This window comes from Choloepus didactylus, chromosome 14 (genome assembly GCF_015220235.1).
Source record: "Choloepus didactylus isolate mChoDid1 chromosome 14, mChoDid1.pri, whole genome shotgun sequence".
NCBI classification, from domain to species: domain Eukaryota; kingdom Metazoa; phylum Chordata; class Mammalia; order Pilosa; family Megalonychidae; genus Choloepus; species Choloepus didactylus.
Genome location: NC_051320.1, coordinates 70,697,485 through 70,707,175, shown reverse-complemented (window position 1 = coordinate 70,707,175; position 9,691 = coordinate 70,697,485).

The following is a 9,691-nucleotide window of genomic DNA, read 5'->3' as shown; positions in this document are numbered from 1 at the left end:
ATCATGTCTAGGGCCATTCTGTTTTCCCATGCCATTCGGCTAGTGGCATCTAACTGTTCTGCTATTTCTTTAATGACATTCCTGGTATAGTTGATAAATTTTAGCTGATGATTGACATTTTTATTGATGGTGACCCACCAGAATAAGGACGATTTAAATTTTGCAGCTAATTGATTTTTAGCTTTAAACTCATTAGGAACTTTCTGGGGAACCCCTATACTATCTACAAACATTTTTTATTGAAGGAACTAGGTACACTTTGTACATTTTTCTTTTCTCCTTTGCCTTGGGTTGGTACTTTTTTATTACTTTCAAATGCCAGGGTAAATGAGATAGCCAGTTAAACCAGAGCACAGGTTCCTTCCCACCTTTCAGGTAGTGTTGGCCAGAGGATGCCCTTCCCACAGTGCCACCAGAGGTCTGCTCGGGGTATAGTTAGGCTGGAGAAGTTGCCAGTACTATCCTTGCTCACATTCCACACCTGTGTACACAAAGCCATGGTACCAAGATCCTGGAGCCCTTCTTCCCATCTGGAGAGACAGGCAGAGTGGTTTCCAGGACCAAGGTGAGACGCTGGTATGGCTTTGACACTTCCCTCCTGGACTGGAGGGAAAAGGGAGGACAACGTACTACAACTTTCACCAGGAGTAGCATTTTGGAAGAGGAGTGTTATACATTTTAACTCCCTTTCATGCTTTTTCATCCCCAAGGGGAAGGGCATAATCTGAACAGTGGGTTGTTTGGTTGTACAAGCATAACAGTCACTTCTGTTTAGACTCTGGATGGTATGTTTGCCCCATTCTACCCAGGCATTTGTATTTCCATAACCTGTCTCTATTTCTGTGGTTTGCTTTAAGTCTTTGGTCTTAAGTATTCTAATGACCTTGGGGTCAATTTGTACTGGAGAGTTAAATTCCAGCCAAGTTTCCCTTAATGGTTTTTCCTCCAACCTGGGTAAGACCCATCCCTCATACTGTGTGGTCCACCAAGCAGTGTTCGAAGAATAACAAGGGTTAGGTGTCTCATAAGTTATACTCTCAAATGTTCGCCCCCCAACAATCTTGCTTTCTATTTGAACAGTCTGCTTACATAAATGCTTATATTCCTCCCTCAGTTGTTGCTGATGTTTTAGATTTTTACAGCTCATTACTTGACAAACATCAAATTGTACAGTTTGAGACTTTAAGCCTTTGACTACACTTATAACCAGCTTAGCAGAACCTGTTACTCCTTGAATATAGAACATTATGATCAGCATAAGCAATTTCATCATTAAGCTATACACAGAGCACAATGCAAACATAGGGTTTAATCCAGCCCTTTCTCCCTTCTAATATGTTCCTTTAACTGTTGCCTATTTAAAGTGATCCTTAGGGGATCTGAGGTAGGAGTCACTTTCCAGGATTCAGGTTGAGTTGCTGGATACTTATCGTCTGGTTCAGGCACCGGTCCCTTCACTTGTGTGTAATGAGTCCAGCCTCTTTCTGCCATTCAGACTGCCGTCTCAGTTGTCAGCAAGACTTGATAGGGTCCTTCCCAGATCGGTTGAAGTTTGGATTCTTTCCACGACTGGATCAGAACCCAGCTGCCAGGCTGATGTCGATGGGCAGCAAATTCAAGAGGCGGGGTCTGAGCCAGCAGTCCACGGTGCCTGAGAGATGATAAAGTAGAAGACAAGGCCAGTATATAATTCTTAAGAAAAAGATCCTTTGTGTCTAGGGAGGGGAGCTCTCCAGTCCTCCTGGGGAAAGGCAAACCAAAAACCAAAGGCCTATACCTTGTAATTGCCTAAGTACTAAATTACACATGGCTTGCACCCCTCTAATGACTCCCCTAGTGTAAAACTGCTAATACCTGCTTTAGGTACAGACACAACTTACCAACATTTCAGGCTAGAACAATTAGACTAAAGGACAACAATAATTTACAATAACCTAAGATTAATGAACATAAAAAGGCTTACCACTCTTAAATGCTAACTTAAAATTCAGTTTTTAGTACACCTAGTTTAGTGATGCTTGAATATACGTGATTCACATATATGCATACCCTGAACATACACACAAGTTTTGCTGTTAGATGAGTAAAAACCCACTCTCCAGGGAGAGGAGGACAAGCCTTGGTGTGTAGTATTTGACAATATATGTGGTGTCTTTATTCCTATTAGACTTAATGTTAAGATAGCAACCTGGCATTACCAAATGGAGACCTGGGAAGAGATATGAACCATTTACTGTTCTAAGTTTGTTTAATTCAGCTTTAGTGAACCTTAAACCCTTTTATAGGAACATTTACTTGCACTTTGAGTATGGACCTTTTGCTTTTGCCCAAAATATATCAGAAAAATTATTCTGCTTTTTACAAGAATACACAGTCTCATATATCTGGAATACAGACACATATAACTTATATACACACTCATAACCATACGAAACAGACATACATTCCCATTTACAAGCATGTATAGCCAATACACTACTGTTACACATACATAGAAAACTTTTACACAGTTTTTCTCACTTTTTTTCATTTTTCACACTATTGTGAAACTGCACACAATTGCCCAGCTTTAGAGTACACACAAACTAGTATACGCTATAAAGACACAAAGAAATAGCTTCAGTTTACTATAGATGAGTAAAAAAAAAAAAAAAAAAAAAATTTTTGCCAAGTTTTAAATTACACACTGACAAACTTTAACAGTTTGAAAGACTCCTACGTAATTATATTACATGCTTTTATTACATACAAATACAACTATCCCACATTCCTGTGTAAACATACAACTTAAACTCCCATTAGATTCATGAAGTTTTAACTCTCAGAATGCATCCAAATACAGTCCTAAAAAATGTGCATTTAACTTTCTATATACCCTGATACACACATTAAGGGACTTTAAATGTAGCTTCCACATGCCTTAGACTTAATTACACAGCACACTAAAATATGTAAATGTATTTATTAATACCTGTTTAGCCCCACATAAGTATATGAATAGAGAATCACACAAACCCCATGCTACAAATTTCCTTCCTCCTTTTTTTTTTTTTTTTTTTAAACTGCTCCAATTACTTCTCTATCTCACTTTTGTCTGTTTCCTCCCTGGCTTGTTGACTCTCTGAATATTTCCTCTAATGGCTTATTCAGCCATTCATCGATTTTTGGATCTTCTCTGAATATTAGGCTAAAATTCCTTTATATAGCTGACCTTTTAAAGTCTGAGTTATTAACAGAATGACATTGTATTCTTGGGGCTTGAGGGAGTGGGAGTCCAACCCTTTTCAGAGGCTTTTGTGGCAGCCCTTTTCTTTTCAAAGTCTGGGGTGATGTTGGGGAGATTACCTTTTTGGCCCCACCCTTCTTAAACATCGGGGTGCCACCCAGACTCTGCCTCTTCGGGGTAAAGGCTCTACCTAACAGTGGGGTGGCAGCCAGGCTTTTCCAATTCCCCTGGGAATGTGCTCCACCCTCTGGGTCCTGAGGCGGCAAAACTTTTCTAGAGCATTGAGGCGAAAGGCCCACCCTCAACCCCCAGGGCAAACTCACCCTTTTCATGCATGTGGGCCACTCCACTCTCCCAGCCTGAGACCACTTGACTTCAAACCTCAACTTTCATCGTTCTTTGGGGATATGGGTACAGCCAATTTTATTTTAGGTGGATGCAGTCTCTCTCTTTCTCTCATAGCCGCCCTCTTTCCCATTTCCCTTTCTTCTCCCAAGAAAGGGATATTTACATAAACCAGATTTTAAGTATCAAGTTAATTGTTATTCAGCTAGCCTTGCTAGGCTTTTTATTAATGATTCTTACCTTCCTTTCTTTAAGAGCCTTTAGAAACAGAAACTTTTGGAAATCTCTCCATTTTTTTTTTTTTTTTTAACTTTTGGTGGGTTGTAATTACTGGAGCAGTCAGCATTAACTGGCTCTCCAATTGCCTGGGGGCATAGACTGCTTCCACCAAAACCTCAGGCTTTAATGGTTCCCGCCCCAGTGGGGGAGGGGAAACCATAAGGTGGGGGAATGCTTATCCCAGGTTTTAGTTTCTTTTTTCCCTGCAGCCACCACATGGCACAGTTCAATTCTGCCTTGGAAAAAGGTTTATTTTTATTAACATGACACACGAGGTCAGCACAAAGCCAACTCTTATCTGCCTTATATTTTGGCCAGAATATATTTGGCAGCAAAATGCTTTTTTTTTTTTTTTTTTTTGTCTAAACATAACAATAATATTTGATCATTTTCTTTTACCCTTTCCCTTGGTCCAATTACTTTTAGCCCAATGTTTTAACATGTTTCCCAATGGATTATTTAGAGGAATGTTCCCCGGGGACCCTAAAGGTACCCCCTTCCCTTTATTCCCGGCCGGCTGACTGCCTCTATTCCCCATTCTGAGTCTTGCCTGAGCATCTTTCCCTTAGGATCAGCTCTAGGCTCATCAGAATGTCCCCATTCTGAGTCTTGTTTGGGCATCTTTCCCTCAGGATCAGCCCCAGACTTTCAGAATGCTTTAACCACCAAGGTAATATAATATTTCTTTCCTTACCTTGGTCCGTGCACGGAGTTGCCTGGTTAACCAGAGGCAGGCGTTTTCTTTTCCCCCTTTTCTCATCCACAACCGGCAGATCCAAGCATCTGGTCTCGGGCCCTTTAGCTGCCGGAGATGGGCCCCCAATGGCGGAGTCCAAGACCGCTCAATCAGCGGGGCGCGCCTTCCCTTTGTCCACCTCAGGGGTCCCCCTCCGAAGCTTTGGATCCCGGACGAGCCCCCAAGTTGTCGGAAATAAAGTGGTACCTGTAAGGGAATAAACGCTCTCTCGGTTCTGGAGGAGAAAAGAATTTATTTACGATCTTGCAAGATGGGGCGTCCAGCCAAACACGCGGAAGGCTGGCGCCCCAGAGGAAGAGAATAGCGATGTTTAAATCTCCTACTCCTAATTCGCAAGTCCCTCCCCTGTTTCCCCATTGACTGGGTACTACAGAGGTTACAGCCTATCCGAGAACACTAACTAATTCATCTTTTGAGATTTTAATTTGTACAGCCAATCCCAGAGAGCCAACTAGCTCATTATTGAGATTTTGAACTGATTAGCCAATGCCCCCCCCAAATTTTTATTTTTTTTGCTGTGAGTTCCCGCCTCTGATACTACCTCATGTCTCTTTACATCAGGCAGATTCTCTCTTCTCTTTGTCTGGGGCTTGTTTAAACTGGTTTTGCCTCCATTTCCCTTATTCCATGCTGTCTCTATGTGAAAACGAAACTTATTCCTTTCTTACATACTGATGATATTTTTACTAATTAAGCTATGATTTCTGTAAGAGCAATATAACATACTTTTACTTGTATAAAGTGTAAAAATTACAAAAGAGATTATTGTTACTCGTCTCTAACTTGTTAATGTTTTTTTCATTTTATTCTATGATTAGTTTAGCCATTACATCATATTGATAAACATACATTTGATTAGGACTGTATTCAACCTGCTACATTATTTATGACTTACTGATGATTAAAGTAACAGCTGCAGCCTCAACCTGTTTTTATAGAGGACTAGGTGATTACAGATTATCTATATCTAAGAAGTTTGAGAGGGCCTTTCTGCTTTCTTGAAAATATAGCTTTTTCAACTGTTTAGCTTCTCCTTCAGTATAATCTTCTAATATGGGACTTGAAGGATACGAATCATCTGTCCCAGTTATTATAGTAAGGCCTTTCCACTTTTTGTCATTTGGAAATTGTACTTGAGTGTTTTTAGGTAAAACTCTGTCAAGTATGCTTCTATGTCAGAAGGAATAACTGGTTCTTCACTAAGTGAACAGAAAACATCAGGTGGTCTATGAGAGCAGCATAGAGAGAAGGAATCAGCATTCTCATTATAACATTCCTTGATGGAGATATTATCCTGTGATAATAGCCAAATACAAACATTTAAAAACATTATTAGATAACACACAACTCTTCTTTTAATACATTCATTTATTTCTCCCCTTTCTAGTTCTCTCAACTGTTACTTTTGAAGCCTTTGTTCTAATCTCTTCCAGTCTCTTATTTTTGAATATTTAATTTTTGCATTAAGATTTTAGTCAAATACAAAAATATGGCACAGTTATATAATGTGTATACTATAAACCTTTTAAATATGCCTCAATGAATTTTAGATTCATACAGATGAGAGCTTGAATTCAACCTCAGCCATTTGCTATCTGTAAAACTTCGGCAAGTTTAACTTCTCTGCCCTGAAATTTACTCAAGTGTTTTAGTGGAGGGAAATAATACCCACCTCTTACATTTACAATGGAGATTAAAATATGCATTTAAAAGAGGCACAGTATTTTTGGCATACAGTACCCATTAAACAGATTACTCTTGTTTTCAAACACACAAGGAATTTCACACTTCAAACTGTGTCCCATTTATGTATTGCATTGTTTTTGCACCATTCATCATATGCAAAGCAATCTTTGATTACTCTTCTATGGGTTTCTTATATTTCTCAGATATCATTTAATATACATATATACCCTTCAATCAGCATTGTTCCATTCATAGATTCTTACTTCTCTGTCCTCCCTTAATGTACATTTCCATAATGAATCTTATTTATATTATACTGTAATACTAGGTTTTACTTTTTTTCAATTTCCCAACAAAATATGTGAAGTAAGTGACCACATCTTAGGTATTATTATTATTATTATTCATGAGAAGTTAGCTCAATGCCTAGCACAAGTAAAGTACAGATAAAATATTTTCAAGTAAATTGCTAATCATACATCAACAAAGTAAAAAGCATTATTTTGAGTAATTTTGCTCTTTGGGAAGAGTTATTTGGTCTTGACTAGAAAGATATAGCCTTAACTAAGAGATAAATTAGCCACTCATTAAGTTGGGTTTAGGACTCATTTACTAGCTATTTAAACAGTGCCTGGCAAATAAAAGGCACTAAATAAATTTGAGTTGAATGAATAAAATAATTCAATATCCATTTAGTAATTCATTCATCGAACAAAGCAAAATAATTTACAAAATACTCTATATTGCATAGCTGATATCACCAATTAATTGACTTATTTATTTATTTAATAAATATAACTACTGATACTGTATGCCAGGTACTCTGCCAGAACACAAGTATGTAAAATTTAGTAGTATGCAAGTCTTTCCCTCCATGGGGTTTACCTATCTGTCTTGCACTGTAGATTCTGCAAACCTCAAAGGCTAAATTACAAGTCTTTTCTTAATATACCTAGGATTTAGTACGGCATCTTTTGTAGGCTCTGTGGTGTGCTAACCAGGTCTCTGCATCTCTCGGTATTAGAGCATTTGTTTCCCATGCCCTACTGGGAATGTTGATCACTGGAATTTATAGCTGAGTTCCCTTTCCCAGGAATTGTCCTTCATTGAACAAAGCCAGATCATCCCAAGGCCCATTCACCTTGACTGAAGACAATCACTTCACCCCATCCAGTGACCAGTGGATGTAAGAAGTATCAAAACCCCTTTGACCCAATTGGCCATCCCAACTTAAGAGCTTCCTGTGGAACAGTCTGGAGCCTTTTGACTTCATTGCTGCCCAAACTTTCTCTCTGCTTCCTTGACTTCCCCAAAGGTATGGTCAGAATCTGCTTTCAAGGAACTCAATTTGTGACAAAGTCTAATATACAATCATACTTTAAACATCAAACACATGCGAAATAAATATGTATTGTATTGGATTTTTCACTGTTTGTGGCTTTTCCAACCTACTCATATTTCCTACTTAAAAACTCATTGTTTTCATCTTGTACTTAATTGAAGCACTATCTTACTTTCCTTTTAATCATTTTGTACATTATTTTCTACTTTTCATATTTAACTCCTACTGCTACTAAATTTGCCATTTCCTGTAACCTCAACTACATTTACAACGGAGAATAACTACAATATCTAAAAACAAATTTGACCCTTCCACTACAAATTCTATTTTTAAAACAACAATTAAAGGAACATAGGATAGATATTGGGTCTCACTATAACATCAGTCCAAAATTAGGCCATATAGGATTCTGAATTTTGTGAGTGTAGGAGGAAAGATGTAGGAGAGGCAGACACAAAACATTGCTTACTCTCTTATTTTGACTAAATATCCATAAAAGCTCTTGTGCTGAACATAAATCTCCAATATCTATGTTAGAAGTATCAGAGGCTAATAAACTGTATATTTCATAAGCCTTCTACTGTCCAGGTTCTTTAATTTTCCCCATATGATCCCATAGGTTCTTCAGTTCTCCTCATCTCTTTTCCCCCAAGTTGCCTAGCAATGAGCTGGGAAGATAGGAAACAAAGAGGAAACAAAGATGAGGAATAAGAAAAAACAATTCTTGCCTGTGATTAAGCTGCTTTTCTTAATATCCTTAAGGGTACTCATGATGAATATTCCCTAAAAGGCAAAGTTTACAAATAGAAAATACCTGCTAGATTAAAACATGTATATTGTTAGTAGCATTTCCTTTATTAAGTGTAGTTATGTTGGCCTTACCACAAGGTATAAAATACCAGCAGTCATGTCAAGTAGAAAGCTGAACTGTTCTTTCAATTGCCTCTGCTAACAATTTCAAACACAATGATTGCACTCTGCTTAGATTGCTTCAAATTTGAAATACCAAGAATTAAATGACATGCAATAGAGTTGAGCAATAAATGTTCTAAAACTTTTAAAAGTTATTGCTATTACGGTATCTGACTTGGATTGTCATATTGATTATGGTTGAACAATGAAACATACCCACAAGCAATCATATGTGTTTTAGCTGATGATTCACTTTGCAAGCTTCTGTTCTCTTTCATAGAGTATTCACTTTAGGACTGATTTCACTTGCTATGTTTTCTCCCCTCCTGGAATAATAGTCTTGGATGTTAAGCCTTCATTTCAAACTTCATCAATAAGGTGCTGTTTTAATCACCTTCATCAATAATAAACTACACATTAACTTCAAACAGTTCAAAAGAGATTATAATAAAAAGAGTACAAGCATTACTTAATGCTATACAGAGCATAGGAGAAGTGCAAACTTTCCCTCTAGATGCTTATAACCACTTCTAAAAATTAGTTTGAACTAAAAAATACTATGGATCATATTAAACATGTTTTTAATATATTAAAAAGTTTATCCCTTACGCACTCAATAAATATGCTTGACCCATGCTTTTCTAGTTTTTATCTGTATGTCACTGTGTTTATTTCTATTCCTGGAGATAATGTAAAATAAATAGTAATCATATAATATTACATAAGCAATGAAATCTCATTAACTTCTACACTGCTGAATAAAAGTTCATAAAAATGTTGACTTTATGGCACTTTATAAAACAAGGAAGGAAATTAGCCTTTATAAAGTGCTACGAGCAATCCTGCTATATTCTAGAGAAAGTGGGAGAGATAGCTCAGAGGTAGTACAGGTAGAGTAAAAAGTGAACTATGAGCTCTTTGAGGAGAGGAACTTGCTCTTATACATTTGATTATATTAAGTCTTTATCAAAGTCACTGGCACTGTGATACAAAATAGGATATGCTCTATACATTTTTGCATAATGCAGCAGCTAGGATGGGGTGTATATAAAAAATTCTTTATTTAGTTATGCATATTTATTAATCAAATCTCTTCCAAAGGAAACACAATCCTATTAAGAGCATAATATTCACTAAAGACCTG